The sequence below is a fragment of the Wyeomyia smithii genome, unplaced genomic scaffold, assembly GCF_029784165.1.
Source record: "Wyeomyia smithii strain HCP4-BCI-WySm-NY-G18 unplaced genomic scaffold, ASM2978416v1 HiC_scaffold_62, whole genome shotgun sequence".
Classification (NCBI taxonomy): Eukaryota; Metazoa; Arthropoda; class Insecta; order Diptera; family Culicidae; genus Wyeomyia; species Wyeomyia smithii.
The window spans coordinates 14,749-25,000 of record NW_026599202.1 but is presented as its reverse complement, the minus strand read 5'-3'; the positions used below and the strand labels follow the sequence as shown (position 1 = coordinate 25,000).

Here is a 10,252-nt window from a genome sequence, read left to right as displayed (position 1 = left end):
TTTTATCAAAAAGTGATCGTTTCTGTTGATGTTTCCGATTATTTGCGGCAGCAGAAAAATGATCAACGAAAAGTACGGCATAGTAGAAAAAAGTTTGATCTGTTTTTTGATCCGTACTTAACATGATACGAATAAATTCATAGAAAGTTATTTTTCGAATCGGTGTCAACTTTAGAACTGAATCTGATGAAACTGATATTGATACGGTAACTGTGCTATCAAAACCGACAATTATCCAGCATACCGCTAATTGTTGTTCCCGCAGATAAGGAAATCAGCCTGATCTACAAGCGGCCTAAACAACAGGTGAGTTTACCTCTAGAACAAGTGGTATTTTATCTTTTTTTCTGTGAGGCAATCATGTCTCTATGAACTTCGTGAATTTATGTGCGGCTGATGTTCTTTTTTTGTTATTATGTATTCAATTGCAGAACAAGCCGATCCACGTTACGCTAAAGCATCGTGCGTTAAAGAAGATGAAAAACATCATAGGCAAAACTTTCATCCGCCCGCCCTGTGTTGTGCTAGGCTAGTGCTGTGTGCTGTCATGCAATCCCAGTAAACGGCTGCGACGTATAAGGGTTGTGTCACTTTTCCGAAAGTTCGGCTGCCGCTTTCCCAAAAAAGCCCAATGAACAAAGGTGGATATGGATGTGTGGTTCGTTCGAGTTGTTATTATGGATTAATTACAAAAATCGAGTCGACTGGACTTATTTATTTACTCAAAAATGAGACGAGTTACTCGTCGAAGCTTCTATAAAACAGCCTTGTCGTCGTGTACTCTGTAAGTAGAAAATGATGAAAAATAAAATAGTCACTAAACCCTACTATTCGAAGCTTTCTGCTTTTTTGAAGTTAACTCCTGCTGCTTGTCCGGGATTGGATTAAATTCATATATGCACTTTCTAGGTTTTTGGGAGTTAAAAGCATGCAACTTTGCCAGTTTTTCTATAAAAGAGGTGTCACAGCTTTTTCGTTACATCAGTGAACTCATTCAAGCGCCTTAGTTTACTCTCGGAGAGCGCAATTTAACAGAGGTTGTACGCGCACTATTGTTTTTACGCCCAGTATGGCTATTCCAATACAGAAGCTCCAAAGTTCAATGATCACACGATGTGATGGCCCTCTGTATAGATACTTTGCTCGCTAGGAAGTGATACCAAAATTTTCCGCTACAAGTATTGAACTAACCCTCCTGACATCTCATCCTTTATTGATCTATTGATCTGCATGGGCGTATCCAGCTACATTTTTGACCAGGGAAACTAAATATTATCGGTCGTTGCCCACTGAAATTGGTTTGCAACTCCCAGGCACCTTTTTGACGGTTTCTTGTGCAAATTCAACTGTTCCTGTTAGATCGCGGGTAACAAGAGGGCGATCTTATATGCTTCGCTATTCTTGTAAACTCTTGCGGCTTGTCCGAAGGAGATACTTGTTTGTTAATTTGTTGTTTTTTTATTGTGTCAGTACCGTTAGGCTGTTGTAATGAAATCACCACGCGTCTCCAGAAGAGTCATTACAATGCGATGATGGAGGCGCACCTGATTCCAATAAACAATTTTGTTGATTTATAGCTTATTAAGCCTAATTCGGCCTAACTATAGTTTAATGAGCCGGTATCCAATTAAATAGTTTGTTGGGATATATTTAAGTGGCATTGAAGATACAAAAAATCTCAAAACAAATATATTAGATAATTTGTGTAAAATTTCATTCAAAATCCAAAAAAATCATTATAAATCTATTTCAGAAAGTATCACACCTTGGCCACACACGATAAATACGGGTCCAAAATTTTTAATGTATACCAACTATAAAAACTACATACATGTGTTATGGTAAACATTTTCATGTTTAAATGGCATCTTTAGATCGATTTCTCTTTTTACAAGAAAATTTAAAAAAATAATCTCAAAAAAAATCGTTTCCATTTTTTTTTCTAAAAACTACAAAGAGTAAACATTAATGATTATCTGATCATGGAGAAACAAAAACACAAAATATAAATTTTTGGAAAAAAAATTTAACTCCAAAAAAAATCAAAATTACTATTAAATCTGTATGAACTTCTTTTAAGTATTTAGGTTTTTCCTAATTTATATAGAATGCGCGTAACTACCTTTGCGTTTGATCATTGTGAATCAATGAATTAAACCAGTCCAGTTGTTGCTAGTAGCTCATGAGCATGTAGTTTTGATTTTATTTAAAACGTCCCCATAGACACAAAAACTATTGAACCTTTTACCGTGAAAATTTGGACATAGGGGTTTTAGAGTACGGAGAGTATTCCTAAAATATTAGTTTTACTCTATATCATAAGCGTAGACAAGGAGGGGTGAATTTGTGGTTTATGAATGTGAAAACTTTCTCCTCGATAACCGTGCAAATTTATATCAGATGTTTTTGAATTTGAGATGTATTTTTGCGAAGTTACTGTTTGATGTTCGACCTTCTTTATCTCAAAGGCGTTGCAAGGAAAAAGTTTGAGGGGGGGAAGGGGGTGAATGATGTTAACCTGTGATGATTTTAAATCTGCTGGATCGATCAACATTAAATTGGTATTATTATATCGTGAACCGTAGCTGAACTAAGCGGGAACCGGGGACTTTCGGAACGGGAAACTAATATGAACTGCATAGGCTAACTGTTAAAAATCTTCTGACGCTGAGACCAGCTCAGCCGTATTTATTGAATGCCATCTCGAATGTATTAGTAACGATAGTATATAGAGTGTAATACATGAGTCTCTCTGAGAGAGTGAGAAGAAATGATTTTCGGGCTTCGCCTCAGCTAAGCCATTTCGTATTCACGACAGGTATTAGAGCATTAGAGTCTATGGTAACTGTTGTATTTCAACGACTTTGAATTTCGTATATTCCATTAGTGTAACAAGGGGGTGGGGGGAGGGGGGGCAAATTAACTATTTGTAAGCTCCTCCACACCTAGCTTGCTCACCGTTCCAATTTCGATTGGTGGTGTGTTTCTATAACTTTGATTTTTCTGTATCCCAGTGGTGTAGTAAGGGGGGTAGATGTACTTATTTTAGTACAATTTGTAAATTATTAAAATGCACACCGCGAAGATTGATATACAGGTGATTTCGAATATGAGACGTGGTTTTGTAACAACTTTGTCATCCTCATCAGTGACTTTGTTATATCTCAGAGGCGTAGTTAGGAGAAAGGAGGTGGGGTTGATGAATGTGGTCAACCTTTATTAATTTTTAAACCGCCAAACAGATTATTTTTTATTCCGCAAATACAGGTCGTAAAGTAGCGTATATGTTTCAGTAAATTTGAATGAAGTCTATCTCATACAGGAAGGGAGAAAGCGAATATGAGGGGGTAGCAACTACAAATTTGTTCATTGTAAACTCCTAAACGCTAAACATGAACACTTGTAAACACCAAAGATGATTATTGTGTTATTCTGTACAAATACGAATCCCGTGATATTGAATTTTCTGTATCTCGGTGGCGTAGGTAACGAGAGGTGGGTGGGGGGAATTGCAACAACCTTCATTATTTTTGAATCGTTTTCATCAATTTGATTTTTTTGTATGGAAAAGTAGATATCGTTAATTTTCATCATCATTTAATTTAATTGCAAGGTGTTTTAAGTCTCAAGGATGTTTTCATGATGTTGGTTTCCGAAAGATTATCTTCGTTTTCACAACAGTTGATAGGGGAATTACTTACGCCTCCATCAATATGCGGCAAAATTATATTGTTATTGTAATGTTATGATGGGAACTATTGAACTATTGAAAAGGTTTCGACCAATTAGAATTAAGAGAAGGCCAATAAGCAGGCCCGGATTTGAGGGGGGGCAAAGGGGGCAAATGCCCCGGGCCTCCCGATTCAAGGCCCCCCTAGTCCTTGGGCGACCTTTTTTTTTTCGCTCGACACCTTTCAGAACGTTACCTCTAAATGTTTTTAGAAAAGTAGAAAAGAGGGCCTCACAAACAAATTTGCCCCGGGCCCCCCACCGTCTAAATCCGGCCCTGCCAATAAGGGTATTTTACAAACCGAGGTAATGTCTAGAGGCCGGAAGTATATATATATATATATATATATATATATATATATATATATATATATATATATATATATATATATATATATATATATATATATATATATATATATATATATATATATATATATATATATATATATATATATATATATATATAAATATATATATATATATATATATATATATATATATATATATATATATATATATATATATATATATATATATATGTTTTACGCGGATTCCAGAATTTACGCGTTTTTTTTTTACGCGGATTCCGGAATTTACGCGGTTTTTTTTACGCGGATTCCGGAATTTACGCGGTATTTTTTTTACGCGGATTCCGGAATTTACGCGATTTTCTTTTTCGCCGATTCCTGAATTTACGCGGTTTTTTTACGCGGATTCCGTAATTTACGCGGTTTTTTTACGCGGCACGTATCCCCCGCGTAAAAAGCGACTTTAGTGTATATTTATATTTATATAAGGAAATTCTTTTTCAAAGTACAAAATTATTATTCGCAACAAGCAAACTGTCTTGGCTCTAAAAATATTTTTTTCAATAATAAACACTCGGGTCACGCAATTGGATTCACATGTTCTTTCTGCTAACGAGAAACCCATCTTTAGGTTTTTTCCCTGAGCCAACTAATAGCGATAATATTTTTAGAACCAGAATACTTTGTTTGATAAGTTAGTCTTCTAAAAAATTGTTTTGTTATGACACACTTTTTTCCCCAAGTTCAGTAAACTGTTATTGGTAAACTTACAGTGTGTAGTTCTCTCAAAAACAAAAAAACCAGAGTGAGTTTTTTGAGACACACATTCAATTTATAACTACAGTCATCCTAGTTTTATGGGCCAACCAGTATTATGGGCCAGTCTACACTTTGTATTGGTTTCTAACATATTTCAATAAGTTTTAATAATCAAATTTAAATTAAGTGAATGTGAACAACGTTCTCAAAACTTAAATTTGACTATTACAAGTTATAGACATACGATAGAAACCAATACAAAGTGTATTGGCCCATAATACTGGTTGGCTCATAATACTGGGATGACTGTATATTTTTTTTTCTTAAACATTCTTTTTTTAAGGACAAAATTATAGTGTACAACTTTGCTGAAGATGTTATACCAATCAAACTAACCTTTCTGGTTTTCATTTTTAATATTTCTGGAAAATTTGAACTTTTTTGTTACAACTTTGCCGAAGACGTCACACCGATCAAACAAACCGTTTTTGTTTTAAAAATATTTGTAATCATCAATACCTTTTCTACATAGCTTTTTAAAAATGGGTCGTGGTTCAAATAAACGAATGGCACAAAATGGCATCTTTTGTTCATAGACAAATCCATGCAAAGTTTCAGCCACATCAAAAATGGTCGGTTAAAACAGTCACCCGTTATATGTGGAATTGCTCGCAAAGTTTGAAAGGCACAGTACCATTTACCATTTAGTACCGTGTCTGGGTACCCCTTGAAAATTTTTTTTAATTGTTGCTTTTTGAATATTTAATTTTTGTCCATAAGGATTGAAACCTGTTGTGATTTTAGTAATTCTAAAAAAAATCCAACGATTATTCGAAATGCATGCTTTTGTTATACCTACTTACGAAAAATATATAAGTATTCATATTTCGAATTTAGAGCAGAATAAGCAAGAAAGAAACTCGAACTTGCAATTCCGTTCCTATGCCATTCACCACTATCAACAATTTACGCTCTCGGGAGATAATACGAAATGCTTCATAACGTCGCTTCAAAACTATCAAAATCATAACTAGATAAAAAGAACAATCAGTTGTGAAAATCAATAAAATTTATTCACATTAGTTTTGCATACTTGTTCAATCATTTTTCTGATAAAATAAAATTAAATTATACGTCACTGGTATTTTTGATCAACATCACACGTAATCAACTTTTAAAACTCTTCTTTGTAGCATGCAGCAGTTCAATAACCTAATTTTATTAATTCGACGAGATTGCGTTCAAAGGTAGCTTGCGGTTTTATGAGACATCCGAAGGAATCGGTTGCTATGTTACATACTTGATCCCCTGCAAAAACAACAACATAGAACAGCTATGCAAATAATGAATAATGAACAATAAAATACCTTTTTTGTTGCTAATTTCAAAATGGTTGGAAACAGCCTAATTCGTCCAAAAAAGTCATCAATCACAGCATGTATAAATAGTTGCCGGAGGAAGAGTCGTGATTTCATGCATTTTCCTGTAGCTCTTGATCGCTTATTCCTGCATTATGAATAGAATTGAACATTATTAAGTTTCAACCACTGCTAACCGAACACACCTAGTATACAAATCGGCATCGGTGTCAATTGAACAATGTTAAAATAATTATCCTGTGTTCTGTTACCCATCCACTTTTTGAGCTAATCAGAACCTGCCTGATAGTTGACTTTTTGTTGATATGGCCAGAAAACTTTTCACAGAAAGTGAACCAGAAAAACTGGGGCGACGGCGATTCGTATAGTCATTTGCAACTTTCGACTGCTGTTTCGTTTCCTAACTGGACTTTTAAAAATCATTTGTCACCTTTTTTCCTTGAAAATGTTGCACTAACTTTATTTAACTAGGTCTTCGTTCCATTTATTTTCTCTAAAAAACTGACACAAAACCGCAGAACAAACGAGAAAAAAAAACCGTGGCGACGGCGATTCGTAGCCATTCGCAACTTTCGACAAACGGTTTCCGTATACAAAACTGGAGATTTTTGAAAATGGATTTTCACAAATGTTCTTCAGAATGTTGCTCATACTTCACGAAACAACACAAATTCTTCGGTTTATTCAATTTTGTCAAAAAACTAACACCAAACAGTAGAAAAACGAGATAAAACTACCGGCGCCGGCGATTCGTATAGCGATTCGCAACTTTTGACTGACGTTTGCGAACGAGAGCAAAAAGAATACGGATACGCATACGTACGTAAACAAGAATGGCACGTTCGTACGAAAGCAACGATGTTCGAAAACTCGAATTGGTTAGAACGAACCGTATTCGTATGCGTTCGTATCGCATTCGTACGCCGCTGCTGCTTTCGTACGAAAGCGATACGGCCGTAAACAAGAAATCTTCACCCTTATTCTTGTTTACGGCCGTATCGCTTTCGTACGAAAGCAGCAGCGGCGTACGAATGCGATACGAACACATACGAATCCGATTCGTTCTAACCAATCCGAGCTTTCGAACATCGTTGCTTTCGTACGAACGTGCCATTCTTGTTTACGTACGTATGCGTATCCGTATTCTTTTTGCTCTCGTTCGCAAACGTCAGTCAAAAGTTGCGAATCGCTGTACGAATCGCCGGCGCCGGTAGTTTTTTCTCGTTTTTCTGCTGTTTTGTGCAAGTTTTATTTTTTGAAAAATCGAATAAGCCGAAGAAAATTTGTTTTGTGAAGTGTGTGCAACATTTGCGGTAATCGATTTTTAAAAATTTTCCAGTTTTGGGAACGGAATACCGCCAGTCGAAAGTTGCGGATGGCTGTACGAATCGCCGTCGCCACGGGTTTTTCTCGTTTTGTGTTTTTGAAAAATCATTTGGCTGAAGAAAATTTATAGGTATGCGAAATGTGTGCAACATTTTCAAGAAAAACATATGTGACATGGATTTTTAAAACAGTTTCCAGTTTTGCAAACGGAGCAGCAACGTTAGTCAAAAATTGTGGATCGCTATACGAATCTTTTTACAAATCGCCGGCGCCGGTGGGTTTTTCTCTTTTTTTTTTTTTTGCTGTTTTGTGTTAGTTAACTGGAAAAATCGAATGAGCCGAAGAAAATTTATTTAGTGGATTGTTTAATAAATAAACGTTATCGATTTTCTAAAATTCATTTTGGTAACGGAACGGAACATCAAAGTCAGTCGAAAGTTGCGAATCGCTGCGAGAATCGCCAGCGCCGGTAGTTTTTCCTCGTTGTTTCGCTGCTTGGTGTTGGTTCTTTGAAAAAATTGAATAAGTTGAAGAAAATTTGTTGTTTCGTGAAGTGTGTGCAACATCCAGAAAAACATCCAGGATTTGTGACAATCGATTTTTAAAATCTTCAGTTTCAGAAACGAGCACCGTTAGTCGAAAGTTGCGGAAACGAATGTACGAATCGCCGTCGTCGCGGGTTTGTTTCTCGTTTTCCTGCTGTTTTGTGTAAGGTTTTTGTTTTTGAAAAATGGCCGAAGAAAATTTCTAGTTTAGCGAAGTTTGTGTAACATTTTCAAGAAAAACATTTGTGACAATGGATTTTTTAAAATCTAAATGAATCGCTATACGTATCTCTCTACAAATCGACGGCGCCGGTACTTTTTTCTTGTTTTTTGCAAGTTGCAAATGTTTGTACAAATCGCTGTCGCCGCGGGATGCTTTGGTGGTTTTGTGTGAAAAAATCGAATAAGTTGGACATTATTGTTCTAGTGAAATGTTCAGTGCTAAGAAACCATGCGGTAATTAATTTAAAAAATGTTGGAAATTGAGCACAGCCGATAGAAATTGATTGAGGTTTGCCGTTAGTTCTGGGAGAATGGCGATAAAAAATTTATAAGTCGCTACCATAAATGTACTAATTATCAATAATCTGCCGAAAATTTGGATCGTCGGAAACAGCAAAAAGTCAACCACCAAGTAGATTCTGATTGGCGCAGATAGTTGACTGGGTAACGGGATATAGGATAATCAATTTAACATTACTTAAGTGATATAGATGCCGATGTGTATACTAGGTAAGTAGTTCGATTAAAAGTGTTGGAAACTAATAATGTTCAATTTTATTGATATGCAGGAATAATCGATCAGGAGCTACTGGAAATTACTTAAAGTCAAATCGAATCACGATTCTCCTTCCGACAAATATTTATACTTGCTATGAGAGATAACTTTGCTGGGTAAGCTGTTTTTAACGGTTTTAAATTAAGGTTTTTTTTTGTTTATTACATTATTAGCATAACTGTTTCATGTTCTTGTTTTCGTAGGAGACTAAGAATACAACAAAGGAACCAATTCCCTCGGATGCTTCAAAAAACCGCGTGCTACAATTCAGAGAGCTGGTTCCGTTTAGTGTTGATCAAAATACAAATGCCGTATAATTTAATTTAATTTTATCAATAATAATAATGGATTAATTTTAATTATTTTCATAATCGATTGGCATATATATCTAGTTATGGTTCTGACGTGAAGCACTTTGGTTTATCTTCCGGGAGCGTAAATTATTTAATAAAGGTGATTGACATTAGATCGCAATCGCAAGTTCGAGTTTTTTCCCAGCAATAATTTTTTTTAACAACAAGTTTAACGAAAGTATTCATATTTGTGATCGAAAAACTAGAAAAAAAGCCTATTTAGATCTAAAAAGATAAAAAATCAATCAACTGGTTCCAGAGGCGTCGCGTGGTTGATTTCGTCACATGTGCACCGAACATTTATTTAAGTTCTTTTTCCTTAAATGAAAGAAGCAAATCAAACCTAAGTGATTGATGCTTTGAATTAAAGGGTGTCGCTAGTATGCTTACTTGTTTTTATAGGTTATTATATTTCGATAATTGCATATGCTCGGATATTAGGGAATAGTGTAGCTGTGCAGTGCACAGGTGGACCCGACGCCATTAATTGGTTAAAAAATTATGGATGTTTGAAAATAAAATACTGCGAATAAAGCCGTTTTTATTGGGCACCCTATTATTAGGTTTAATTAAATATTCACGATGTCAGCATTGCAAATTGTTTCTCTCAAAAAGCCCTAGAAGTCGTTCAAAGATAGTTTTAATGTAACAATTTAAATAAAAGCAGTAAGAGCGAAAAATTAGTTTTTTGAATTTAAATCAGTTATTTTCAAAGATAGAGAAACCCTTTCTTTTAAGTTGTTAATAATTAAAGCAGCTATAAAATCGTAGAACAACTTGTTCTACTAACCATAAAGATAAAAAAGCTAGATAGGATATCCGTTCTATTATCGACAGGTTTTATCTATTAGCGTCAGGGGGGGTAAATGATGTCCTAGAGCGTCAGTTTCTTGCATGATGGCTCATCAAAATGCAGAACGTCTTTCTGCAAAAGGTAAGTTCTCTATGACTTCGTTAACCCCCCGGACGATAATTGGACAAACCTGACGACAATAGAGCCGATACCCTACTTATTATTATTTTTGATCATTTTTCAATAAGCGCTTTATCATAAGTACCGTGGAATGGGGTG

The 10,252-nt window shown here is 35.3% G+C and overlaps 3 long non-coding RNA genes across 6 annotated transcripts; 2 read left to right on the top strand and 1 right to left on the bottom strand.

The window, feature by feature from the left end:
- The first annotated feature begins 6 nt into the window (after positions 1 to 6).
- Positions 7 to 827, top strand: LOC129733776 (uncharacterized). Of its 2 annotated transcripts, XR_008729700.1 has the most exons (3): positions 8 to 72; positions 144 to 306; positions 432 to 827. It is a non-coding gene; the product is annotated as an uncharacterized LOC129733776 (long non-coding RNA). The 2 variants fall into 2 exon arrangements; XR_008729699.1 differs by having other exon boundaries at positions 7 to 306.
- Positions 828 to 5,541: 4,714 nt separating this feature from the next.
- LOC129733775 (uncharacterized) lies at positions 5,542 to 7,133 on the bottom strand. Of its 2 annotated transcripts, none has more exons than XR_008729697.1 (4): positions 6,364 to 7,133; positions 6,167 to 6,305; positions 5,663 to 6,107; positions 5,542 to 5,608 (listed from the first exon to the last, which is right to left on the bottom strand). It is a non-coding gene; the product is annotated as an uncharacterized LOC129733775 (long non-coding RNA). The 2 variants fall into 2 exon arrangements; XR_008729698.1 differs by having other exon boundaries at positions 5,550 to 5,829; positions 5,893 to 6,107.
- A 364-nt stretch (positions 7,134 to 7,497) lies between these two features.
- LOC129733773 (uncharacterized) lies at positions 7,498 to 9,850 on the top strand. Of its 2 annotated transcripts, XR_008729696.1 has the most exons (4): positions 7,498 to 7,778; positions 8,477 to 8,781; positions 8,841 to 8,943; positions 9,031 to 9,850. It is a non-coding gene; the product is annotated as an uncharacterized LOC129733773 (long non-coding RNA). The 2 variants fall into 2 exon arrangements; XR_008729695.1 differs by lacking the exon at positions 7,498 to 7,778 and having other exon boundaries at positions 8,208 to 8,781.
- Positions 9,851 to 10,252: the final 402 nt, after the last annotated feature.